This window comes from Adiantum capillus-veneris, chromosome 24 (genome assembly GCF_014529385.1).
Source record: "Adiantum capillus-veneris isolate H3 chromosome 24, ASM1452938v2, whole genome shotgun sequence".
NCBI lineage: Eukaryota > Viridiplantae > Streptophyta > Polypodiopsida > Polypodiales > Pteridaceae > Adiantum > Adiantum capillus-veneris.
Window position 1 is genome coordinate 52,454,005 of NC_140954.1, and position 13,681 is coordinate 52,467,685.

The window sequence follows — 13,681 nt, forward strand, 5'->3', positions numbered from 1 at the left end:
ATGATGGATTCATTCCTATTGCAAGAGTAAAGGTACACTTAATTGTTAGCACAAAGCTACAATTCCAACATGTAATTCATAGAATTTTAGGTCCTCATAGGCTAGTTGAAATAACGCATCAGTGAATCCTTTCAGCTAGGTGCAATATCAATTTAATGTGTATATATTTGTTCTATTTTAAGGATTAGGTCATGCATAGATCATGGATAATGGGCCAAAAAGAGAAATGTATCCTTTTCATTTTACACCACAGATTAGTATAAACATTGTAATTAATAGGAAGATCCAGTTTCAACAACGTTAAGATTTTCAAAACTAAAAAATCCATGTAGATCTTATCGTTCATATCATGCCTCTAAAGAGATACAGCATCCACTTCCTATTACCCTACACATCCTCTGGTGTGTGCAAACTTCAGCAAATTTTCAATCATAAATTTGTAAACACATAATCACTATCCGACGATAACCATACCATATACAATCTCCCAATCTACATTTGAAGATAAAAAACTCACAAAGAGTTTTAAAGTATCAAAGTCGGTAATGGGAAAAAGGGTATTTGAAGAGTCAAAAAGCTAAAAACGAGAGATGTTGCAGCAATTAGCTCTTGAAAATGCCAAATGCTCAGTTTTTTAGAACCGGAGTATTTTTTATGGCCACAATATTTGGAGTGCTACAAAGAGGATCTAGAGTTACACGGAGTACCAAAAGAGAAAAAGATTATTCAGCTTGAGAGGTTTGATTACAGATTTTTTGAGAAATTTCAAGAGCTTCAATAAGAAAATATTCATAGCTAGAGAAAGTTTGAATCTACTATTATTTGAGAACAATGGGATCCAAGTATTTACAAAGATGATCTAGATTGCGTTGATGTGCCTAACTATAAAGAGGGTTGCAAGAAAATTCAGTCTAAGCTTGAAGCTTTTGTAGATGAGTGTTGCCTCAAGAATGATCACAGGCTATTATAGGTTAAAGATTATGAAGAAGTCATCAGATCTTTCTATGCAAATGTTAGAATTGTGGATCATTTGACAATGACTGAAGCTAAAGACTTACAAGGTCTAAAAATGCATGACAATTTAAAGAATTTAAACGCACATCATATGCAAAATAGATAATTTTTAAAAAATTCTTCTTGGGATTCAAATGAGGAGGGTTTTGCCAGACAACTGATGTATTCAGATGTGCATGACCACATTTCCAATGCTTGAGGGGGTGAAGTTGCATTACCAATGTTGCTACGTGTAATAGAATTCTACATCAGTTCAGCAAGTTGCATAGGGAATATGGCAATATCCAAAGTTACTTGATGCTATAGGGGATTTGGTGATTTTGATGCTATATGGAATTTGATGTTACTTGATATTATAGAGGAACTAGTGCTATGCTTTGATCCAAGAGGATATCGTGGTGCTTATGATTTATGCCAATGTTCTGTATGCCATTTATTTTGGGAGGAGATAGATATGAACATGGTTTGGGGTTAAATGCCATATGATCTAGGTGGTGTTCATGATGGTTTATGGGTTAATGGATGCTTATGTTCTACTAATGGAAATTTTTGGTGTTTTTCCTATGATCCTAGAGGAGGGTATGCTCACATGAAGTTGCAGATTCGGAGATTGTAGATGGTATGCTTATAGTAGGGCAGTGATAATGTGTTTACAAATTTATGCTTTATAATTTTTTGAAGTTTGCATATACTAGAGGATGTGTAGGTTTAGAGGGATTGGATGTCGTACCTCTTTATAGGCACAAGATAAACGACAAGGATCTATGTGTATGTTTGGGTTTTGAAAATCTTAATGTTGTTGAAAATGGATCTTTCTATTAATTACAAAGTTTATACTAATCTGTGGTGTAAATTGAAAAGGATTTATCTCTATTTTTGGCCCATTAACCATGGTCTATGCATGACATAATGCTTTAAATAGAACAAAGATATACACATCCAAATTCATATTGTACCTAGATAAAAGGACTCACTCATGCGTTATTTCAGTTAAGCATGAGGACTGGAAATTCTATGAATTACATGTTGGAATTGTAGCTTTGTGCTAACAATTAAGTGCACCTTTTGCCTTGCAATTAGAATAAAAGGGTCATTTGTGATTCATGCAACCTACTTGATTACGCTAAAGGCTACTTGAACGCTAAAGGATATGTATTCATGCAATATGAAACAATAAATTACACAAAGTCCTTCTTAGTGGGGGCACCAATATTGAGGCGATCCGGGGCGGGAAACAAGAGAATCACTAAGCACTCCTCAAGGCTCCCATGCTGCTCAATTGGGGATGGAGAAATCATAAGAACACAAGAAAAAAACAAACCCAAATAAGAAAAGAGGCACCACCGAGTTATGGGTGCAAACTAGGATGCAAGAGAGTTTTTTCATGACCAAGAAATGCACAACAAATCACACACAAGTGATTCACACAAAGATGCACAAAAAGTGGACCAAGAATGACGTAGAGAGAAGGTAGGGAGAAAGGAATGAAGTTTATGCAATACGTAGTTTGCAACTTGCAAATGGAGGTTGTTTGATACAATGCTATCACAAAGCTTTCTCAAAACTAAATGGGCCATTAGTGAATTCTAACCATTTCCATATCACACATATTATGTTAGGGTTGTAGCGGGCACCTCTCAACACCATACCCTATTACAATGAGCAAGAACTTGGCAATGAAAGACACATTAAACTGCTTTCACAAAACAAGCTTAATTTACACAACTTGAAGTTACAAATCACCTTGAATTCACAAAAACACATTGTACAAGTGAAATGATAAATATGCTAAAGCCAAAACATTTCTATGAAGCACCAAAACCTCAACTTGTTGATAGTAAAGACCAAGTACAATATGTTGGAGCTATATATGGCTCACTCTACTGAACTTGGTCTCACCTATATATTTGTATCTTGTCCTCAATATGAATCAGTCTTTGGGAGCATATATGGTATCTCTCTTGTCTCGTCTCTCTCTCTTTCTCTCTACATCTCAACATGGTATCAGAGCGGTAACGATCACGCGCCGATTCAATTCATGGTGACACAACAGTATGTGTATGCGATTCGCATGTAAGATTCAAAATTGCTACAAATTTTATTTTTGAGCGTTGATTATTTTTAATTGTGGTTGTTTTGTGTTAAGAAGAATATGATTAGTGTTTTATGTGGCGTTTATTTCTAATCAATCTAATCGTTGATTACGTTTTCTTGTTGATGACACCCTGAACTTCATTTCAAATTTTCTTCCTGTTCTGCTCAAAATTTGGAGAAACGGGAAAAGCGCGATGGAGCGTAGCACAATGGCACTTTCCATCCAAAACTTGTTCATCTCCTCGAGCTCTTCGATTTGAGTTCTAGGTTTGCGCCAATCGGAGTTTGCAGCAGAAAGTTATGCTGTTTTTACTGCAATTGAGCTTGACGCAGCTTTCTTCGTCCTACTTCTTCGTGAAGCGTCCGCGATCATTTTTCTTATTGGGTGTTAACGTTTTTGAGAAGATTTAGCTTTTTTCTATGCGTATTGTGGCCGTCAATCTTGTATCTCACGCCACTCTATTTTGAGGACTCGTTTATTATTAACGTCTCCTTTACCTTGCCTTTTTTGGGTGACGTCTCTCACATCTTTCGACTTTCCTTGAGCATCCTTCTTATGTTTATCATTGACAGAATGCAATACTCATATCTCTCGCATTCTCAATTGCGGCCTTCACCATATATGGTGTGCAAATTCTGCGATCTTACCTTATACGTCTTCTCGCAACAAGATATGGCTATGAATATTCTCGTCAACGGCTTTCCTTCTGGCCAGCGTTCTGTTCCTCCTTTTCGAGGTCAAGGATTTCCAGGCTGGAAAGAAAATATGTTGTTAATTCTTGAAGGCGATGAACTCTCCGATGTTGTTCTTGGAAATCGTGTTTGTCCACCTCAGCCTGTTGATACGGATAATGATAACATGCTTATCACTGAAGGACCTATATTTGAAGATTGGAATGTTGCATATACGGATTGGCAACGATGTGATAAAGCAGCTCGTCGATATATTCTTTTGCTCTTACTGATTCCCTTTTGCTTGATATGTATGAACTCCCTACTTCCCACGACGTATGGAAGTACCTTATTGCAAACTTTCAGAAGAAATCTATTACAGAAATACTTTATTTGAGAGGGTTGCTTAACAAGTTACAATATGAAGTTGGTCACTGCTCCAGGTGATCATGATTGCAAAGTATGGCATCACCGTTTTGTTCATGCTGATTTCTCAAAACTCCTTGATCTTCAACGTCATGATCTTGTTTATGGCATGGATCTTAAAGCCCATCCCCATATGGGAATTTGTGAATTTTGTGCACTTGGGAAACACAATCGTAAACCCTTTCCTCTTTCAAATACAACTCATTCTCATGACATATTGGATCTTGTTCATATCGATATATGTGGACCTCTACCTTCTTCGAGATCACAATATAGCTACTTCATTACTTTCATTGATGATTTCTCAAGGTATACGACTGTATTTCTACTTAGACAAAAATCTGAATCCTTATCTGTTTTCAAACAATTCCACAAGGCTGCGGAACTTCAAACTGGTCGCACCTTAAGAAGCTTCGTAGTGACAATGGAGGCGAATATGTTTCTCAAGAGTTTGTGAGTTTCTGTGCTGACAGTCGAATTCATCATAAACACACTATTCCATATTCGCCTCAACAGAACGGTGTTGCTAAACAAAAGAATCACACTATTCTCAATGCTGTAAGATGTATGCTGATTCATTCTGGCTTATCTCGTGCTTTTGGGTTGAAGCTACTTTGACAGCAGCATTTATTCAGAATCATCTTCCTACTACTGCACCCTCTGGTAAGATACACATCACAGCATGGACAGGTGGCATTCCTTCTGTATCTCATTTTCGAACCTTTGGATGTATTGCTTATATTCATGTTCCCAAAGAAACACGAACAAAGCTTGATGCTCCTGGTCTTAAAGTTATTTTTATTGGATATTCTAACACTTCCAAAGGCTACAAATTCTATGACCCTTCATCCAAGAAAGTAATTGTGAATCGTGATGCTACTTTTAACGAACAACTTATGGGAGGCTCATGGTCCATGGATGATTCTGATGATACTAAATCATTGCTTCAGGCTTTTCCATTTCTTTCAGAAGATGAAACTCTTCCTATAGAGCAACTTTCCTCTTCACAACCATCCATTCCAAATGTTGCCAATGATGATATTGATATTTTTGTTGATCTGCCTATTGATTTTGAACATGGCTCATGTCATGTTTATGATGACGATATTGGTGATAATGTTTTTTCTACTTCTGAAGATCCCGTTACTTATGATGAAGCTATCTCTTCACCACAAAAGGATCAATGGCAAGAAGCTATTGAAGCAGAGTACGATTCTCTTATCTCTAAAGGTACATGGATACTAACTGAATTACCTCCTGGTCGTACAACTATTAAATGTAAGTGGGTGTATAAGACAAAAGTAAAAGCAGATGGATCTTTTGACAATTTCAAGGTGCGTTTAGTTGCAAAAGGTTACTCCCAAGTAGCTGGTGTTGATTATCAAGAGACTTTTTCACCAGTTGTTCGCATTACAAGTGTTCGAGTTTTATTGTCATTTGCTGTTCAATTTGATTTAGAAGCTCATCAAATGGATGTGTGAACTGCTTTTCTTAATGATGACTTGGAAGAGGAAATTTATATGGAACAACCAGAAGGGTTTGTTATTCCAGGATTAGACCTTGTTGCTCAACTCCATAAGGCACTATATGGTCTCAAACAAGCTTCGCGAGCCTGGTATACAAAATTTGATCTTTTTCTCACCTCTAAAGGATTTGATCTCTTGCTCGTCATACCCCAACTTATACATAAAATGCCAAGGTAGCAGTTTTGTGATTCTTGCTCTTTATGTGGATGATACCATCCTTGTTTCCAATGATTTGGGATTATTCAGCAAGTGAAAAAGTTACTGTCTTCTGCATTTGATATGGTGGATCTTGGAGAAAATCATTTTTGTCTTGGCATTCAAATCCAACGGAACCGTACAAAAGGTATTTTATTCCTTCGACAGTCAAAGTTTATTGCAGATACTATTCAAAAATTTGGTATGGAATCTGCACATTCAGCCAACACACCTTGTCTTGCGAGCTCTACGAAGAACACTTCTGAGAATGGCGGTCAACTTGTCACAAATCAACCTTATGCTAACTTGATTGTATGTCTTCAGTTTGTTGGCATGAACACTTGTCCTGATATTCTGTTTGCTGCTAATTATCTTGGACAACATCTTGCATGTCCTTCTCTTAAGCATTGGTCTGCTGCAAAGCGTGTATTGAAATACTTGAAAGGCACTACAGATTTTGGTTTAGTCTATCAATGACAACTCACATCGGATTCTATGCAATCTCTTTCTCTTTTGGGTTACACAGATGCAGACTGGGAAAGATCACATTTATCTATGTGATCTACTAGTGGAAATTGCTTCTTTATAAATGGTTGTCTTGTTTCTTGGACCAGCAAGAAACAACGTTGTGTTGCAGTTTCTACGACTGAGTCAGAATATGTTGCGGCATCACTTGTAGCTCGTGAGTTGATTTGGCTTCGACAAATTTTGGTTGATATTGGTCACTCTCCTCTTTCTAGAACACCCTTGCGGTGTGACAACCAAAGTGCTATTAGTCTTGCAAAAGACTATGTTCAACATAATAAGTCAAAGCACATTGCTGTCCATTATCATTATGTTAGGTATGAAGTACGCAAAGGAACGATTATGGTTGAACACTGTCCAAGTGACCAGATGATTGCAAACATTTTGACCAAAGACCTCACTGAGTCACATTTCATCCTCTTGCGCTCGGAGCTTGGAGTTGCTTCAGCCTCACTCTTTCTAGATTAGCTTCTTTGCTATTGTAATAGCTTTGTACATATGACATTGTAATCTAGCTTTTAGGTACCATACAATATGCACACTCGACATTTGCACATTGTGATATCTAAGTCACTTGAATATTTGTACATAGATGCACATTCACTTTCACATCATCATCGTTGGTTCATATTTTCACATTGTATAGGGGCTTGGGTTTTTCCCTTGAACTCCCCAAGGGTTTTTTCATCCAAAGCTAGAGACCTTTGTTAGAGTGGGGGTGTTGGAGCTATATATGGCTCACTCTACTGAACTTGTTCTCACCTATATATTTGTATCTTGTCCTCAATATGAATCAGTCTTTGGGAGTGTATATGGTATGTCTCTTGTCTCGTCTCTCTCTCTTTCTCTCTACATCTCAACACAATAGTGGTTTGAGATATGATGTCATGGAATCATTATTTTACTATTTATTGTAGCTGACATGTGGAAAAGGCTTGATTGATCTAGGCCTATGCAAACGAAAATGTATATTATGTACATTTCATTATTCAAGTGCTATTTTATGAGCTTTGGCCATTTATAACTAGCCAGGCAGTTTGTACTCACATTGACCATTCAAAAAATCTATAAATCAAATATGTGCAAGAGTAAAATGGTCACTCTTGCACCGGGGGAGATTACACCCAACGTCCGTCTTATTCTTCTCTCCTCTCCTCTCTTCTCTCTCGCCATGCCGACATAGTACTCTGCTCTAGGAGGTGCATTTGAACGTGCTCTCTTGCTTTCTCCCTCTATATTTCTCTATGTTTGTGTACGATTGATTATATGCTCACAGGAGGTATTTGAGGTATTTTGTTGGGATGTCGTGCTTCCGTTTGTAGCAGTGGTATCAGAGCTGCAGGAAACACTCTTGCATGTTGTGGAGAGAAACAAAGGAAGACGTAGGATCCAATTTATGGCTATGGAGATGGTTAACACATCCATTTATCAAAGCTAAGTGCACTCACGATATCATTATTGATGTACATATTTTGCCTTTATCATTTCTAGATAGGTTGCATCTTTTTATCAAGTTTCATGTTTGTGTACGATTTAGTAGTTCATATTTAGGCATAGTTATTTAAATCAAATCATTTTATTATGAGAAATAGCTATTCATGATATATTAGTAAGGATTTCAATAGTGAGATTGTGAGTGCGCGAATGTGGTGCATGTACAGAGAGTGAGAAAAGGAGAGAGAGAGAGAGAGAGAGAGAGAGAGAGAGAGAGAGAGACAGAGAGAGAGAGAGAGAGTACATAGGATGTGGGTGGAGCTTCCAAATCTCACTGTATGAGCACTATGTGAGAATGAGTGAGAGCTCCTTATTCTTTGTATGTATAAAGAATAAGGAGATAAATGTGAACAGTCGGACGCTGGCCGACGGACATGGGCTAACTTTACCAAATGATTTTCTCATATTAAAATTTTCATTTAATGTGGGAGAATAAACGGGAACAAGAGTTAGAATAGAGACATCTGCTTCCAAACCTATCTCAACACGGGACCAAAAGGAGAGATGGTTGCATCTCAATAGGGGTCCAAAAGGAGATGGTCTACCAAAGAGCAATGTGCAATAAGTGCTTCTAGAATTATCTCAGCAGGGGACCAAAAGGAGAGATGGTTGCATCTCAATACGGGTCCAAATGGAGGTAGTCTATCAAAGAGAAATGTGCATCTACTGAAGCTTAAAAGACCTTAGGGTTAGTTTCATTAAAGATCTCCAATAGTTAGTGTTAAAATTCCTTTGACCTTAGGCAAGCTAGGGCTGAGCATGAGGTGGGAACCCAACCTAAGCTTGAGGTGCTTGTCGTGCTTGATGACTAAGGTGCTTGAGGTGATTGACATGCTTGATGACTAAGGTACTTGAGGTGCTTGTCATACTTAATGAGGAAGGTTCTTCAGAATCTTCCCCTGCATGAGGAGTAAGGTGCTTGAGTCAACAAGAGACCCTACAAACTTAATGAGGAAGGTGCTTGAGAAGCTTCCCATGCATGAGGGGTAAGGTGCTTGAGTCAAAAAGAGACCCTACAAACTTAATGAGGAAGGTGCTTGAGAAGCTTCCTATGCATGAGGGGTAAGATTCTTGAGTCAAAAAGAGACCCTACAAACTTAATGAGGGTTCTTGAGAAGCTTCTTATGCATGAAAGTCCCAAATTAAGGAGAATCTTTGACTGCACCTTCCACTCACCCAAAGGGCACCCCTTTTCTCAAAGGGTACATGGGACACTTGTCAGACTCTCCCTATGCTTAACCACATGGTGTGCTTGAATGCTATTGGTTGGGCTAAAGAGGGATCCAATGAGCTTCTAGTTCCACCCAAAAAATATCTAGATATTTTCAAGCTCTCTCTCTCTAAGGGGTAAGGAGGACACTTGTCCAAAGACTACCCATGTACTTGAATGCATGCTCCATGTGATTGGCTAGGGGGGAAAGAGGGGTCCAATGAGCTTGAAACATGTGTAAAAGCTACAGCTAGCCCCAAGCAAGCAAGGGGGGTTTTGGGGGGATATACACCACATACATACTCATTTTGTGGATTCATTCTCACTTGGTGAAAGTTGAGGAACTCCACCTCCTTCTCCAAGATTGTGAGAAGTGAGAGCCTACACCAACACTCTTGGCTATGGAATTCAAATCCAGCCAAGATCCATCCTTCAATGATTAAGCTTGCCATCTTCTCCATCTTCATTACTATGGTATTATGTATGCTAGCAAGAAGAGTGATGAGAAGTGAGGAATGATTTCTTTCTCCTATGGAATGTTTCTTCTTCCTCTTCCCTATCCTCATTCTCCGCTAGGTCTCTCCACCTTCGAAGGTGTTTGAGGCCTTGGGATTGCGGATTGGGATAGTTAATGCTTTCTACAAATTTTATGTTATGTTTGTGATGCATGAAGCTTTCCATCTTCATTGAATCACCTACGTCACAAGGAACACAAAGATTGTATTGTACCAAGTCTCTCTTGATGGGAGAAACTATAATACAAATGCCTATTTGAGGGGGACCGGCTCCGTATGAATCAGGTCCTCAACTATTGTCATGTTCTCTAAACTCTCTCTCTCTCTCTTGAATAAGTATTGTTCATGCCAAGTTAACTAAGTACCATGTTTATGTTTCTACCATCAATTAAATTCACCCGCTATGCTCACAAAGTAATCTCACATAAGTGCTTCACCTAATTTCCTAATTTCGCTACTCTCAAAGTTCATAGGCCATTTCCATTACATTGCTATCACAACATCTGGTTTCTCTTTTCTTGCTTAAGAAGAGAGGTCCTTAAGTAGCCTATTAATGGTTGATTTTGTTAATTATATTAGGGTAAGTGGGACTAGGATCTATTATCGGTTTTGTTGAGCCCACTATGTGGGATATGGTGCACACCTCGGGAGCTTTGGTCTTAATAATGGAGTCTTTTTAGACTTTCCTATGGCTTTACCATTATTGAGCCATAAGAAGTCCGAAAGCAGCTATCCCTCCGCAACTTCGCTATGTTACACTCACTCCACTACTCTCTATAATTAACCAATTCGATCCGTGTGTGTAGATACTTAAGTGCCTATTTTCAAAGTCTAAGACGAGTAGAAACTAAGGTTTTGAATTGCCAAAGCATACACTAAGTAAACACATAAGTTTAATTAACATGGCTGACAATAACTATGAGAGTAGAATGAACATTGATAACTTTGATTTTGCACATGAAGTTGCTAATGATGATTCCCCCATGTTTGTTAATTATCTTGTTCCTAGGTTGCAACAAGATATGGGCAACCCCGCTTTGCAAGCCTAATTTACTCAACAACTTCATGCTTATGGGATTTCCTTTCCTCTCAAAGAGGAGAGAGAGCTTAGGAGGCCTCGTGATGAGACCCCCAAAAGAAGACTCTCTCCCTACGAGAGAAGGAATCCAAAGAACAAGAAAAATAAAGAATTCCTAAGTTCCTTCGAAGATGTGGCTCCACAAAGATGGAGGACTAAACGATCGCCAATTCCTCCCAAGAGGAAACGGTTAACCCATAGTCCTTCTCCTCATCACTTCAAAAAGGGAAGAGAGGAAACAAAGGAAGAAAAGGACAAGAAACAGATCACCCTCTTCTCCCTCTTCTTCACCTTCCTCCTCTTCCGACAAAAGAAATAGTTATTCTTCTAGAGAATACAGGAGGGAGGACATCACAAAACTTACTCTGCATGGCGAAGGTCCCAGAAACTCAGGAAGTTCAAAGAGGGAGGAAAGAGTATCTCTTTTCTCACCTATGATGGCACCTTTGGTGCTACCGACAAAGTATTGGCCTTCATCCAACAATTCCACTGGCCTTTGGAGACGAGGGCTTGATGGAATCCCCTTGCCTAACCTTTGGAGACGAGGGCTAGTGCATCCTCTTGCCTAACCTTTAAAGCTGCTAAGTTGAGGTTTCCCACCCTGTTTGCTACACTATGAAACTCAAATGGCATGCATAGAGTATTTGCAAAATCAGATAGCCTCATACTTGTTGCCTCTAGATCTTCAAGAGACGTCCCAATACCTATGATGGGTACACATGAGGGCCCTTTGGGGCGAGCTGCAAGGATATGGAAAAGTGCAAGCCACTGCAAGCCCTGCATTATATCATAATTTCTGATATGCACCTTTTGGTGGCCTTCAAATGCCTCAAGGATCGCTTGATTTGCAGTAAAATGAGAGAATTTGACATATGGACACAAGCCATTGAAGATCTGGAATGCAGACGAGATTCTTTGTTTGCAAAACTTCTACACTACGAGCAACAGAGATCATATGCCCAAACAAGAGTTAACAATCCTTGTAGCCATGCCTTCTGTAAAATATGCTGCCACTCTTTGAATGGGGTTCCCGTAAGGTGATGACATCTCATTCAATAATGGGATCAAAGGATTTTCCATGTCTAGGTTTTCAGTTGCAACAGCTTTAGCACATTGCAAGAGAAGGGACAGGAGCTCTAAACCCTCCTCATCTGACGAATTCACAGCGACATGTATATCACTAGACACATTTAATGTTTTTGATGACATATCATCCCTCTGTTCATGTATTGGACCATGTAGCTATGCCCTTTCAAAAATCGACTCGTGAATGGTGGGCTAGCCTTGGTGGCAACGACGAAGCCCCAAAGACATGGAAAACTCTACGAGTTTCCATCATGAAGCAATTCCTTGCAAGTGATGCAAAGCACAGAGTGCTTACCAAATGGTGAAGTTTAAAGCTTCCCTCTCATGAGTCTATCCACAAATATGTGGACAAGTTTTGGGATTTACATCTCAAGGCTACTATCTTTCAAAAGATAGACTTTGCCGAGCAAAAGCAAAAATTCTGTGCGGGATTGCCCAAAGAGGTGGCCAAGTATGTTAACTCTCAACCACCTAGTTCTATCACTGAAGTAATCCTCCAGACCATGGTTTCTTTGCGCATCAATTTCCAACAAGGGGCTAGACTGTGCAACCAAAGGATATGCATCTACTTTAAGTATCTGGACATGCACGGTCTGCGAACAGACTCACAAAAGTGCCAGAACGCTTCCTAATCTAACTGAACTGAACCCATGTCATGAAGTAGCTTGTCCATTTGCACATAGAGTTAGATGTGCACGTGAGAGATGTCGAGGTACTCGATCCAATCGATCTCAATAAGGTGGTAGTGATTGCTCTCACACAGGAGATGAAGCACAATAAGGGAAAGCCCAAGGAGAACAAGTCGTCCCAAAGTAAGCATGGGGAGCAAGACCATGGTTATCATCCTTGCCCCGAAACAATTTCCCACAATGAGACTCCTAGAGCCTCTATGTTTGAAGCTCCAAAAGAGGATGCTCATTGCCAAAGATTTCTCCTTTCCTATGCTTGGGGGAAGATGCAAGAACATGATGCCTTTATTTTGTTTGACCTTGGTTCAACTCACAACTTCATATCCACAGAGTTGACCACCAAGCTAGGCATACAAACCCATGAGATGGGAGATACATTAACATCCAATGGAGCTATCAAGGGATAGGACGTCTCACTTACTTCCTTAACTGGAAAAATAAGGCTTCATGTCCAAAGACATGTGGAAAAAAAAGGATTTCTTCATCTCCCCTCTCAAACATGAGAATGTTATTGCTAGGGCACCTTGGTTTAACCGTATGGCTTCCAACATGAAGTTCCCTGAAAGGAGAATCTACTTCACCTACAGAGAAAAGAGCATGTACATAGATGCTCATGAGTCAGGGAACACCATATAAAGGGAATCAAGAGGAATTAGAGTTGTCTAATTTTAGAAATGGATTCCAAGATGTTTTTAATGATGACATCCATGGGTGAGCTACCCCTAAAATGAGGGACGATGACCATGCAATTGAGCTCCTACCAGGAAGCTCACCGCCTAACAAGCCTCCTTATTGAGTTTCACAAGCTCAACAAGAGGAGATCAAAAGGCAAGTGCATGAATTGGTGGAAAAAGGGATGGTGAGGTCTAGCTCCTCTCCATTTCGTTCACCATTACTTTTAGTGCAAAAGAAATACGACACATATCACATGCGTGTCCACTATAGAGCACTAAATAAGATCACTCACTACAAGAGGTTGTGTGCTCTTGTGACGCTGTTAGCGACGGAAATACAGTGGGTTTTTATAACCCCCGGCGTCGCTAAAACCGTCGCTACGAGAGCGTCGCTATATGCGACGCTAAAGGCGTCGCTATATAGAGACGGTCATAGCGACGGTTATAGCGCAATCTGTCGTCCTGTGTGTCGGCTCATATCCA